This window comes from Callorhinus ursinus, unplaced genomic scaffold (genome assembly GCF_003265705.2).
Source record: "Callorhinus ursinus isolate GAN/ISIS: 27379988/994484 unplaced genomic scaffold, GSC_fseal_2.0 scaffold20, whole genome shotgun sequence".
In the NCBI taxonomy this organism is placed as follows: domain Eukaryota; kingdom Metazoa; phylum Chordata; class Mammalia; order Carnivora; family Otariidae; genus Callorhinus; species Callorhinus ursinus.
In genome coordinates, this window is record NW_027397082.1 from 20,037,851 (window position 1) to 20,051,926 (window position 14,076).

At 43.9% G+C, this 14,076-nt stretch overlaps 1 protein-coding gene across 5 annotated transcripts in view; it reads left to right on the top strand.

The window, feature by feature from the left end:
• Nucleotides 1–694: 694 nt before the first annotated feature.
• DNMBP (dynamin binding protein) overlaps nt 695–14,076 on the top strand; it is a 92,723-nt gene continuing 79,341 nt past the window's right edge. For 2 of the 5 annotated variants that reach the window (XR_012381688.1, XM_025880714.2), the window contains exon 1: nt 695–837. The gene's annotated coding sequence lies outside the window, so the exon portion shown is untranslated. Of the gene's footprint in view, nt 838–1,184; nt 2,580–7,332; nt 7,419–14,076 lie in introns of those variants that run through there. The other 3 variants (XM_073904319.1, XM_073904318.1, XM_073904320.1) reach the window with 3 other exon arrangements.

The following is a 14,076-nucleotide window of genomic DNA, read 5'->3' on the forward strand; positions in this document are numbered from 1 at the left end:
AAACCCTGTGAACATTTTGGAAATAGAGGTTTCTCTGTGATGCATTCACAGGGAGAGACTTGTTGGATTTTTTCGCAGTCTCCTAGGTAGATCCCGGAAACCTAAGGCACACAAATTCAGACAACAAGCCCGCAGAGTGACTCTGTGGCCTTTAAGACACAAAGGGAATCCCGCGAGGGTTCACGGACAAGTTAAAAGCCTCCTCTCGGCCCTGCCCAGTTCTTGCATTCTGTTGTTCCTCGCTTTTAAATTCTGAGCGGTCCCGAGAGACTTTCCTCAGGGAAAGAAATGGGACGGACAGAAGCGAAGGGCAGCTCTGTGTGCTGCGGTGAAGAACGCTGCCTCGGGTAGAAAGAGGACCGCACCACAGGCGGACGGGAACTGAGCGGGCCTTCTCTCAGTGGCATTTCGCCTGTTTTCTAGGCTGGAGGGCCGTGTGGGGCAAGGGACTCGCTCTGAGCCTGAGCCGCACGCAGGGCCCAACGCCTGGCGAGCGGCGAGCGGCGGGCGCCGGGCCGCGCTGGCCCGTGCCTCAGTTTCCCCGGCCAGAGGCCCTCGGAGCGCCGCCCCCTCTGACTCCGCGGGGCGGGCGGGCCGGCAGGGGGCGCGAGCGCGGGGCGGGCGCCTGGAGGTGGGCGCGCGGGGACCGAGGCGGCCCCGGGCCGCGCGGCCGCGAGAGGCGGAAGCCTGGGCGGGAGGCGAGAGGCGGGGCGGCCGCGCTGAGTCACCCGGGATCGGCCCGCCCGCCGCTTCCAGGGGCGGAGGTGACAGCGGCCCGGGACGGGCGGCTGCAGCTGGCCCGCCGCGCCGAGGGACCGCTGGGCAGGCGGAGAGCAGGTCAGGGGCCGGGCGGGGCCGGGCGGGGGAGCTCGGGTCGCGGACCCGGGGCGGCGGGCGGAGGGGACCCGCGCCCAAGAGGGACGCGCCGCGCGGCCGGGCCTGCGCCACCCCTGCCCCGCGGCGGCCGTTGGCCCGGCCGGGAGCCCCCCGGGCAGGAGGTGCGGGGCGCCGGCCCTCCTCGGAGCCCGGGTCAGGTCCGGCCCTGTGAGGTCCCCGCCGGGGGTGGGGGGGGGGGGAGGCGGGGCGGCCAGCAGTCAGGGGGATGCGGACGTGGGCTTCTTAAACGGTGTCAAGCCCCGGGCTCTTTTTACTGCACCGCCCTGCCACTCGGGCAATGAGGCGGAATTTGAGAGCTGGAAAAGAATTCAGCATAGCCCAGCCCCCCTATTTTACAGATGAAGAAGTATTCTGGCTTGCTCAAAGTCACATCCAGTCGGTCTAGGAGTCCGTGATTCTGTGTCAGGGAGGCAGGGAGGGATGATTTCTGAAGCAAGAGTAAGACCCGTTTGGCTAGAGATGCAAGTTTGGTTATGCTGGAGTTTTGCCGTTACCCACGGACACCTGCATTCGTGTCACAGGGAATGATGTCCACCAGGCATCAGTTTCTCAAAGCCCTTAACCTTGAAGAGGGTGACGGTGCTGTCAGTTGCATAGGGGAATATTGGGGTTACAAACTGGCCAGGTCTGCTGCAGATGAGGCGCTGTGGAGAATGCTTGGGGTGTAGAGTTAATTTTTAAATGCAAAAAATCCCGCACTTGAAATGCAATTTCATTATCCTTTGTTGTCTGTCTCATTTACGCAGCAGTGAAGGGCTCTCGCACTGTTGTTCTGTTATATTGGTAACTTGCCTATTTTACAGTAATATGCACATCTTGTGTTGAAAGACTATTTTCCTAATTAGTGATGCTGTGGTATGTGGCTTAATGGTTAGGGCTTGAGCATAGTCTAGCTCCGATTGTTTGCATAGCTGAGTTCCAGGGGGAGAGTGGGACTGATTAATCCCTGGTTGTATTTGGCAGACTGAAGTACCTGGCAGCATACAGGTGTGCTTTCTTAGTGTTGTATTTATTAGCCTAGCAACAGGAATAGACTCCAGGTGATGAGGAAGTTAGTTTATCCCTCAGCACCTGCTTTTCTCTAAATTACTGAATTAAAGGATCTCTAGCCCCCTTTGAACTCTTTCAGATGTTAATGTGAAACATATGTCACTCATTGTGACAACAAAAAGTTTTAATAGAACAAGTCACATCATCAGCGTTGGCCTAACATAAGTGAAAAGTGATTTTTCAAATTACTTCAGTGTTAAATTCACTTAAATTCAGAGATGGGGATGGAGTACTTTGTGAGGATAGCTAAAATCTGACCTGGGAATGGGGTGTGTGGGGTGCACAGATAACCTTTGCAATAAGCTGAGAACATTCTGCCTCAGGAAATGTGATGTCTTTTATATAGTGCTCATATTGTATGTATATTCAGCTGAGATATAATAGACAGTCCGTCCAAATATGTGCAAGTTATTTATTTTGTCTTGTGGCCCCAAAGCAGAGCCTTTCCCACTTCTTGTTTCTTTTTTTCTGGCTCTTTCAGAGTGGCCCTCTTTCCTGCAAAGACCCTTTCCCGTTCCTCTTTCAGCCACATTGCAATTCAGAGCCTCCTGCAAGCTACTTTTTCTCCTCCTAAAGAATATGACAAATCATAATTCTTCAGTCAACTGTTTACCATCTCCTAAAAACTAAGGGTGGGTGTTCATTTTTAGAACACAGTGTGACTCCGTGAAGCTCTGGTTCTGAAAAAGGGTTAAGTGGACTGTGCTTAGATTTTTATCTTTCGTGTACTTGGAGGCTGCAATATAGAAAGGCTCCAGAGGCAGCAAACTCACTTATCTCTGCCTCAGAAGGAAATCCTTCCTGCAGGATGCCTAGGGAATCTTCAAGTATGTTATTGTTCTCAACCCTCCCACTTTACAGTGTTGGGCTAAAATAAGCAAAAAGCTGTTTTTCACATTTCAGATAATTCAGTGATTTTTGAAATTATAGATACTTTTTATATTGGAATTTTTTCAAATGATAAAAGCAACTACAATAGAATGCAAATGGAGACTTGCCTACCTATTGCCAGGTATAAGGCTTGAATCATTCTCTGGGTTTATTATTGTTTCTAAAGTCAGTGTATTACCTACAGCATAGCATTGTTACAGGATTATCTGCTCTGAAATTCTCAACTGTGCTTGGGTTTTAGCTAAAGCGTCCTGAAAATTCATTCAGTTACGTTTGAAAAGTTTCACAACAACAAAACAATTAAAATCAAATAGCTTCTTATACTCAGCTTAGGAAAACTTCTGGATAAACTGATTTTCAAGATTGGATAACATAGTCTTGTGGGTCAGGTGTTAATTCTGAGATACTAGGGGCATCTGGCTGGCTCAGTCGGTAGAGCGTGCGACTCTTGATCTCAGGATTGTGAGTTCAAGCCCCACAGTGGGCGTAGAGCTTACTTAAAAAAAAAATTATATCAGCCTCTCGTCTAGAAAGGCAGAAACGTAAAGTAATAGCCATAAAATCAGATCACAGAACAGCTCTATGATGAAGGAGCTCTTAAACAAACCAAAAGTGTTAACTTTTGGTTGGGTGCTTTATCCTTGATGCTATAAAAGTCAGCCAGAGGAGATAAAATAAACATAGAGTAGCTAAAATGTATTCTTTTATTTTTAAATGTTAGGGTTTACCCAAGAAGAGGCAGCACTGCAGAGCAAATAGTGCATTGTGCTAGGGGGCTGAAGTCTGCAGTTCTGATTTGTTCATTCACCACATAGTCATTAAGCACCTGTGTCTGCCAGGCACTATTCTGGGGCTGGGGTTACAGCTGTGAACGAAACAGACAAAGCCCCACCGCGGGGCCATAGCATTGTAGCGGGGAAGGCAGACAAATGAAACTGTGAATGGATTGACCGTCCCATGCTCATCGTGCTACTGAGAACTTTAAAGAGGTGTAAGTGGGAAAGGGTAAGTATGTGTGTGGGGGCTGGGGGGGTGGGCAGGATTGACTTTATTATACGGAGTGGTCAGAGAAGGCCTCTGCTAAGATCACTTTTGATCTAGGCTTGGAAGGAATTGAGACCGTGAGGGTTGGGGGACAGAGGAATGAGCAAGTTCCAGGCCCGGGTGCTGAGCCTGTTTGGCGTGTGTGAGGGCTGGTGAGGTCCTAGCGGCCAGGGGAGGGTGAGGGCGAGGGGGCAGCAGGGGAGAGGCGGTGGGAGTGGGAAGGGGCACATCATTGTAGGCCATTGTAAGGACTTTGACCTTTACTCTAAGTGAGGGGGAAGAAGACATTAGAGGGTTGTGAACAGAGTTCCTCATGATGACTTAAGTTTGACAGGGTCACTCTGGCTGCTGGGCACAGAGTCAGGAAGACCTTCCCTTTCGTCCTAGTGGTGTGACCCTAAGCCGTAATTCTTCTTGGGGCCTTAGTTTCCTCATCTGTAGGATGACCAGGTCCCTTGGAGCTCTAGAATTTTAAGATTCTAAGTAGCATGGAATATTTCTATGAGGAGGCCAGGGGATCGCATACGAAGAGGTTCTAAAAGTAAACAGCTTCAGATGACCTGAAGACTTGACTCGGACCCGCCTTTAGCTGAATCACTCCAAATCAAGAGGTAATCAGGTCTTTTCAGTCAGGTTGTCAGGTCATGGGAACAAAAACACTGTTTCGTGAATATTCTCTGCTGATCCCTTTAGTACTCTGCTGATCCCTGAATTTTCTCTTCCTGCTTGAAAAAGGATGAAGAGCTGTTACTCATCAACAGAGCTGGCAACCAAAGTAGCTTTTGTTGTTAGGAAAGTTGGAAACTTTGGGGAAGGAAACAGTTTTAATTTTGTATTTATCATAGGTCATTCGAATTCTCCTTTTTTAACATGGAAGGAATCTGAAAGATTTCTTTTGTTTTTAATTCCCTTATCCCCTTCCCATTCACCTTATGTCCCATAGGTACTCATTCTAATGTATGTAACATGTTTCTTTTTGTCTGTATAGGATCTTGTTTGTTTTATATGTATTTTAATTTATAGCACTGTATTTCATTTTGCTGCTTTTTTCTTTAAATAGTTTTGAAGATCCATCAGTTTCTATGTGTGCATCTAATTCTTTGTTTTTGACTGATGCATTATACTCCATGCCATGTTCTCAAACCACAATTTTATGTATCTGCTGTCTTTGTGGTAGACACTCAGGTTGTCCCTCCACCCTAACATACCTATTGCTGCAGTGAGCATCTTTGTACCTGTCCACTTATAAAGCTGCATAATATTTATTCAGAAGGGAATTGCTGGGTTATAGGCTGGCACTTAATGAATTTGATTAAATAGCGCCAGATTCCTCTCCACAATGGCTGCCCCAGTCTCTCTTCCGCCGGAAGTGTTGGAGGATTCCTATACCCTCATGCCCCACCAGCACTCAACTTTCTCCAGCTCTCCATCTTTTCTGGTCTCCGAGGTGCAAAGTGATCTCTTGTCATTTTCATTTGTGTTTCTTTGCTTACAAATGATTGCCAACATCTCATACGTATAGCTCCTTCTGTAAATTGCTTATTCATATTTTCGCCCATTTTCTATTGGAGTTGCTATCTGTATTGTTCACATTTAGACTCTGCAGATGTCTTCTCTTTGGACATCTGTTAATTTTGTCTTTGTCCTTTTTTTTTTTTTAAAGATTTATTAGAGTGTGTGTGCGCGTGCGCGCACGCACACGCAGGAGAGGGACAGGGGCAGAGAGAATCTCACAGACTCCCCGCTGAGTGTGGAGCCTGACTTGGGGTCCATCTCAGGACCCTGAAATTAGGACCTGAGCCGAAACCAATAGTCAGTCCCTTAACCGACCGTGCCACCCAGGAGCCCCTCTATGTTGTCCTTTGATCAAGAAACAGTCTTAATTTTGATGTAATCAGATAAATTCTTTGACATGGTTAATACTTGTAGAGTTTTAAGAAGCCCCTCTCAATCCCTGGGTCATAGCAATTTCTTTAATTCATCTAGAACCCACATTGCATATGGTGTGAGACAGGGCTCCAGTCCTATTATTCTTCACTTAATGAGGCAGACTTTCCAATATCTCCAAAAACATCATGCTTTCCTCCATTGAATTGTGGTACCTTCTCTCTCATCTATGGTTTCCATGTGTATACTGGTCTGTTCTAACCTTCTGCTCTGTTCCATTAGTCTGTCAGTTATTGCTTCCTGTTTTATTGCAATGATTTTGTAATATGTTCTCTGACGGGCACAGCAAATGCCCCATCTCTGTTCTTCATTTTTAAGTTTAATTAGCATTCCTGGACCATTATTTTTCTATATAAAATTTGGAATTAAGTTTATAAATTCCTCAAAAATTATATTTTTAAGGAATTTTTATTTGGATTACATTGAATTTATAAATTATTTGGGAGAGGCTTGACATCTTTCTGATATTAACTCATTTCCTCCAAGAGCATGTAACATGTCTCTCCATTTATTCAGCACTTTTTAAAAGAAATTTGGTTTTATTGGAAATAATTTAAAACTAGCAAAAGAGTTCTAAGGTTAGTACAAAGAACTTCTGTATATCCCTCACCTAGATTCACCAAATGTTAGCATTTTGCCACATTTGTTTTATTACTCCCTCTCCACATTTCTAAGCCTGTTTTTTTCCTGATCCATTTTGAGTTAGTTGCAGACATCATGCCCTTTTATCCCTAAATACTTCATCAGCTCATTTTTAAATCCTTTATTAGAACTTTAAAAATTTTCTCCATAAAGGTCTAGGAAGGTATTTTTGGTTAAACTAATTTCTAAATATTTCATAGTTTTGTTGCTGTTGTGAGTCATGTCTCTATTATTTTCTAGTTGACTGTTGGTAGTTTAAGAGAAATAGTGTTATTACATGCTGATCTTGTATCTGGCAGCCTTTCTTCCCCATCTTATTCAAATAGTTGATTTCTGGGTTTTTTTCCCCCTATTGTTAACCACAAGTCTCTGAAAGTAGTGTTATTGTTGCTTCTTTCCCATCCTTATACGTCTTACTTTATCTTTCCTTACAGCATCACCCAGAACTTCCAGGACTGTGTCAAAGCAGTTGCTCTGCTCGTAGGCATCTTTGTCTTGCTTTCAGTCTTAAAGAGAATGAGTCTAACGTTTTTCCATTTCATATACTGTTTGTTTTCGGTTTTAGATATGCCTTTGTCAAGTTAGGGTGTTCTCCTCTATTCCTAGTTTACTGAGCATTTTCGTCATAAATGGGTAGTAAGCCCTATCAGATACTTTTTCAGGATTTGTTTCCAAAGCAGTAAGATGGCATCAGGAGGGTGCATAGCCAAATCCTAAGCCTGTGCTAAGGTTAAGTTTTAAGCAAAAGAAGATTAATAAGAGTCTTCAGTACTTCTGAACCTTACTTATATAAATTTATGGTAAACATTTCATGATTTCAATATAAGCTTCTTTCACCATTAGATCAGCTTTTTTCTCCTGCTGTTAAGAGCCAGAATTTAAATAGCTGGTGTGAAGAATGAGAAAGAGCCATACTCAGCATCACAACTGGGGTCGTCAGCATGATTGTAAATATAAGATACGTAAAATTGTAGTTTGCTTACTCTGTGGATCAGTCTCTACTCCAGGTATAAATCTTATCCAAGTAGATCTCACAAAATATTGAGATCTTCAGCAGGTAGCTCTTTAGCAACGGTAACTGCTCTCGTGTTGGGCAATTGATTCTCATCACCATCTCTTTTGGTATATGGTTGGGGTGTTTTTTTTTTTAACTAGCTATTTTTTCCTAATTATAAAAATTAAACATCTTCATTGTAGAAAATTTGTAAAAATATAGAAAGGCAATCTTTAATCCTGTCTTTTAGCACCAGCCTGTAAAATGTTGGTTATTTCTTGCCTTTTTTTTTTTAATTGGGGGGAGGCATGCTCGTGGAGGAGGAGAATGTATTTAAACTTGGGCTATATATAATGGTATCACCCTTACTCCTGCAGGGTTAGACCATCAACTCTTGTTCTTCTTGCTTTGATTGATCCTCTGAAAAAAAGCAAGAAGATATAAGTAACTTCTAGGCGTGGGGTAAATGCAGGCTGATTCCTTAGAAACGGTGAACAGGCTGTTCCTGCGGGAGCCACTGTGCAGACAGCCCCGACTTCCTGTCAGAATATGGGGCAGTTGTAGCCCAAATGCTACTGGACCAAAGACTAGCTGGGTGCAGGAGAAGGGGAGGAGAAGTCTGTCCGTTGTCACTTTGCTTCGGTTCATTTAGCGCTTTTGCTTCTTTAGGCCACTTTCCGAAAAGAAAAGTATGGAGAAAATAGTTGTAATTTATCTTCTTTTGACTCTGAAATAAGCCTAATACAGTTGTCTTGTTTCCCTCATCACCTGCTCGTGGTGAGCGGTGCGGGAGTGGTAATGAATAGCAGGAAGTGAGAATTCCTAGGTTAACATTCCTACCAACTGGTAGATTCCACATCCGACGGCCCTCCCCCTTCTCACTCCCTCTCCTTTCACCTTGCCTTTTTTTTTCTTTTTTTCCATTTTGTCCTAACACCCATCACTTCCTAAAATGTCTGCCTTCCCCATCTCTCAAGGAGAAAGTTCTTCAATGGCAGGGACCTTTGTTTCGTTCACTGATAAATCCCAAGCAGGTCCCTGGCACATACTGTGCTCTCAATAAATGGAAGCCATAAAATGACTCAATCTGTCAAGAGGTAGCTCTGTGATGCAGAGCAAGGAAGTCTAAGGGATGGGTGAAGAAAGAAAGTTCTCTTAGCCTCCTTTAAATGCGTGGGTTCAATAAAGTAGTAGAATGCCTATTTCCTCCATGACCTTGTATGCATAACCATCAACCCAGCCACAGAGCTAATTTCTCTACATCTGTTTTAGCCTCCTGTGGAGGCTGTGGTTTCTGAAAGTGGGGTGTGAGTGTCTGTGTTGCTGACAAGCACTTGGTGGGAGTGGGGCCCCGGAGAGAATAATCCTTGCTGACGTTCTAGCCATGGGTTCTGGGCCTGGCACACATTCTGCATTGTTTTCATGAGGTGATTCTCTGAGGATAAATGATCTGCGCCATCAGCAGAAAAAGTTGCAATGGATGTGTCGGGTTGTGCTGAACTCCCCAGCCTCACACTCCATGTCCTCCCATTTTCTAGTCTATTCTTCCCTCCCGTCCCCAGTAATGCAGAGACATTTTGGTGTTTCTGCCACTTCTGGATCCAGTTCAGGATTGTCATGATGACAGTCATGTTGCACATACCTGCTTACTTTATTATAAACCAAGGCCTCAAATCATATTAATAGCACAATATAGGGTGATTAAAAAAAAGTTGCTGCAAATACACCAAATGATGCCCTGGAGGCCAATGCCACAGACCCCGTTTACCTTGTACAGACTGTTTTCTGACTCATTGTCATCTATTACTCTACTCGTTACCCACCACTGCCCCCAACAAATCTTAAATTCTGCTGCCTGGCCCTCTAGAGTCTGTTCCAGATCTACCTGTACATATTAATTTACTTTAAGTCCCCACTTTCTGCTCTCTTCACACATTCATCAGATGTTCTTTCCTACAACAATAATGCCAGCAGTAAGTATACTGTTAATTACAATTGTGAATATTTCATCTTTCATTTTGCTGGGTTTCACTAATGGTCTAAATTCAAATGAAAGAAATATAAAACAATAAAACACTACTGATAGAAAATGGCAGCTAATATTTTAGCCAGTCACATACTAATGCATTCTCACTTAATCTTCAGAATGATTTTATAAGGAAGGTGCCAGTGTAATCGTCATTTTACGTATGGAGAAATTAAGGTACAGGTTGGTTGAGAGGGGCGTCTGGCTGGCTCAGTCAGTAGAGCGTGCAACTCTTAATCTCAGGGCCGTGAGTTCAAGCCCCACACTGTGTGTAGAGCCTCCTTAAAAAAAAAAAAAAAAATTGGTTGAGAAACTTGCCTGGAAGTTACACTGCTGTTAGTAGAACTAGAATTCAGACCCACATCTGTCTGTCTACCAAAGCCCATGCTCTTAACCAGCATGCCGTATGTGGTAGTGCTCAGGTGAGCAGGTGACTGAAGACAGGGAGTGACACAGAGTCACAGGGTTCTTGAGGACTGTCCTTTTCTCACGTATGCCGCATTACTCACCAGTGCTCTGAGTTGTGGAGAGCATGGGAGGATTTTGCCTGGAGCCGAAACCATTTGGGAGGCCTCCTCTCCAGAGCCTGCCTTGACTACTGCAGATGGACAGGGGGGTTGCACCTCAAAAAGGGATGGGCTCTGAAACTCCATCCGGGTAGCATGCTTTGACTTTTCAACCTTTCTCCTAATGAAGTATTTAAAATTTGCAAAAATGGATAAAGAATAATATGCCAAACATAGATGTATCCAGGGGTCCCTGGGTGGCTCAGTCAGTTAAGCGTCTGCCTTCAGCTGAGGTCATGATCCCAGGGTCCTGGAATCGAGCCCCGCATCAGGCTCCCTGCTCGGCGGGAAGCCTGCTTCTCCCTCTCCCACTCCCCCTGCTTGTGTTCCCTCTCTAGCTCTGTCTCTCTCTGTCAAATAGATAAATAAAACCTTTAAAACAAAAAACAAAAACATAAATGTATCCAACACTCAATTTAAGATGTATAAAACTGAGCTGGTTTCTGTGTTCCACCTTCCTTTGCATTTTTGAAGACCCTCTGGTTCTAATGATTAAAAAAAAATTCCTTTTTATTTACATATGACACAATACCATTACTGTCACCTAAAAAAAGTAGTAATTCCTAAGTATAATAAAGAAGCTAGTCAATGTTCAAAAATTCCCCATTTGTGGGGTGCCTGGGTGGCTCAGTCAGTTAAGCGTCTACCATTGGCTCAGGTCATGATCCCGGGGTCCTGGGATCAAGCCCCATGTTGGGCTCCCTGCTCAGCAGAGAGTTTGCTTCTCCCTCTCCCTCTGCTCCTCCCCCCCTGCTTGTGCTCTGTCCTCTCTCTCTCTCAAATAAATAAATAAAATCTTTTTAAAAAAATTCCCCATCCCATTTGTTTCAATTTTTTATTTTTTTTTATTTTTATTTTAAGATTTTATTTATTTATTTGAGAGACAGAGAATGAGAGAGAAAGCACATGAGATGGGGGGAGGGTCAGAGGGAGAAGCAGACTCCCCGCTGAGCAGGGAGCCCGATGCGGGACTCGATCCCGGGACTCCAGGATCATGACCTGAGCCGAAGGCAGTCGCTTAACCAACTGAGCCACCCAGGCGCCCTCAATTTTTTATTTTTATTTTTTAAAGATTTTACTTTAAAAATAAATTGAAAAAAATTGAAACAAATGGGGAATTTAAAAAAATATATTTTATTTATTTATTTGAGAGAGGGAGAGAGAGAGAGAGAATGAGTGGGCTGGGGAGGGGCAGAGGGAGAAGCAGACTCTCTGCTGAGCAGGGAGCCCAGTATGGGGCTTGATCCCAGGACCCTGAGATCATGACCCCAGCTGAAGGCAGCCGCTCAACTGACTGATCTACCCATGCAGGCCCCCCACTTTTTTAAAAAGATGTCTCAATTTTTTAAAATAATTGATTTGTTTGGATCAGGTCCCAAGAAATGGGCACATACTGCGTTAAATTAATGTTTAAGTGGTTTTTAACTGATAAGTCCCCTTTCCTTTTTCATTTTAATTTTTTGGTTACAGTTTATTTTGTTGAAGAAACTGGGCTTTTATCTTATAGTTTACTACAATCTGGATTTTTTTTTTAAAGATTCTTTTACTTATTAGGGAGAGAGAGTGGGGTGGGGGGGCAAGGGAGAGAGTCTTAAGCAGACTCCCCGCTGGTGTGAAGTGCCATGTGGGGCTCGATCTCAGGACCCTGAGATCATGACCTGAGCTAAAACTAAGAGTCAGATGCTTAACTGCCTGCGCCACCCAGGCTTCCTACATTCTGGATTTTTAAAATGGTTTTTGACTTAACTTTTTTGACCTGTTTTGAGTTTTGAGTACTAATCTGTCTGTCACTATAGGAGGTTCCAAGTTATGCAGCTTCCATAAATAGAAAGGATTCACTGGCCCACATACTGCTTGGTCTGGCCCAGAGGTAATTTCTGAGGGGTCTTCCAAAGCATCCCAGGTGACAAGGTATGACATTATCAACAGACCCTCTGTATTTCAAAACATTTTGCCCCCAAAAGAATTTTGTATCTTCTAATTGGCAGGGCATTCCTGTGTTCCCTAGAGTTAGTGGGGAGAGCAGAGAAGGGAGCGCGTAGCCTGGTTTTCTTCTGTTAGACAGTGTTTGTTGCTTTAAGGATTTCTGGGGCTCAGTGCCAGAACCTCCTTGGGATATTATTGTCTTACGGTTTAGATCTGCTTATCAGGAAACAGAATCCCTGAAGGGTCAGGTAGGAGGAGAATGAGTTTACATTAAAACCAGACTTTCATTAGTGGCTGTTGGGGTCCTCTATTCTCGAGCAGCTAGGAGGCTGTGGAGCATAATGCTAATACATATGTTTTTCAAACCCATAGTTTTCATTACTTGTTCTTTTTGCTGCCACCGCCTAGATGTTAATCGGTAATTATGATAGCTGGACTGCGACACACATGCCAAAAGTCCAGTTTTGTCTTCTGTTCTCGTAGGCTTGTGGCCTCGACCTGCTAGCTCACTGTGCTCGTTGTGCAGGGTAGTGAGTCAATAACAAAGTACAAAGAATGACAGTCGCTAAAGTATGAAGCGATGTGTGGATTTATGTCTTCAGTGACCTGGAGAGTGTAAGAAGAGAGTATGTCAATTGTCAGTATTTTCATCTAGTTTTAAAGCTAAATGGTTAATAAACCACGGCGAAAAGTCTCAACATAGAATGAGAAAGACATATGATGAATTAATTTTAAATAATTTTATTATAAGGCGACTTATTTTAAAAGGTTTGCTTTCAGACTTTGATAACAATAAAAGAATGAAATCTCTGTGTTGACTTTTACCAGTATGTTCAGACTTTATTCTTAGGTTCTCTAGGTATGAGTCCGGCTTCGTCTGTGTTCTTTTCTGGTAACTCCAAATGCTAACAAAGTAAAATATATATATTATTCACAAGGTGTTAGAGTGGTTTGATAGTTCACTGATTGTTGTTCCTTGCAGTGATCAATTAGCAATAAAAATAAGCACTCCACAGCTGATCTCGGATAGCGACAACACACACATGAGATAATGTGTTTGAGAAGCGGGCTGTAGATTATTAGATCATACTGATGTGAGTTGTAAAGCTGTGGAGGCTTGCAGAGTGCTGCCAGCATCTTAGTGAGGCTAGAGTTGAAGGTGCATGGTAGGTGGGGAGTGTCTAGAAATGAGGCTGAACTTGGGATAGCAGGGACCCGGTCACGATGAGCTTTGTACAGTCCGCAGAGGGGTCTGAGATAACTTCTGCAAGTGCTGGCTGGGAACCCCTCGTGGAGCTTCAAGCAGCAGAGAATGATGGGATTTTGTATTTGAAAAGATAATTCTCGTTGCAGTGTGGAAAACAGAACCGAAGGTGAGGAGCCTGGTAGATAACCAGGGAGGAAGGTGTTGCAGTAGTCCCGAAGGAAAGGTGCTGAGGGTCTAAAGTGGGCAATGGTGATCTCAAATTTGTACATTTCAAGCCCGAAAGGACAGTTTATAAAAGGTTGATGCATTTGAAGGATTTAACAGTAGTGTCAATGATTTTCCTTAGAAGTTCAGGTTTTGTTTTTTTTTTAAGAAGAGTAATTGAATTAATTTCATATCACTCTTCTAATCCCTGGAAGGCATCTGGCAAAGGTTTCCTTGCACCCGAAAGCAGGGATCTCATTTGTGAGCTGCTGCCGAATCCCTGTGGGTCTATTGTGAATACACAGCTCATTTAGAGCTTAGAGTAGGGGGGGTGTCAATTGCTTTGTCCTTGTGACCAGTAACCACAGAATCACATTGTTCCCCCTTCCTCTCAAGAAGACTGTAGCAATTTTGGGCAGTGAGCCAGCACCCAGAAGTTGCTGCCTTATCTGCATTTTGTATGTTACAGTCAGTTTGGGTGATGAATGATGGTTCTCCTCCTCCTCCTCCATCACCAGCATCATCATTCTCATAGCTGACATTTACAAAATAGAGGAGTGCTTACTATTTGCCAGGAAGTGTATTAAATGTTTTATCTACATGATCAAACTTAATTTTCCTAACACCTGTAAATTACTATTACTATCTCCAGTTTACAGATGAGGAAAGGAAGGCTGAGGGT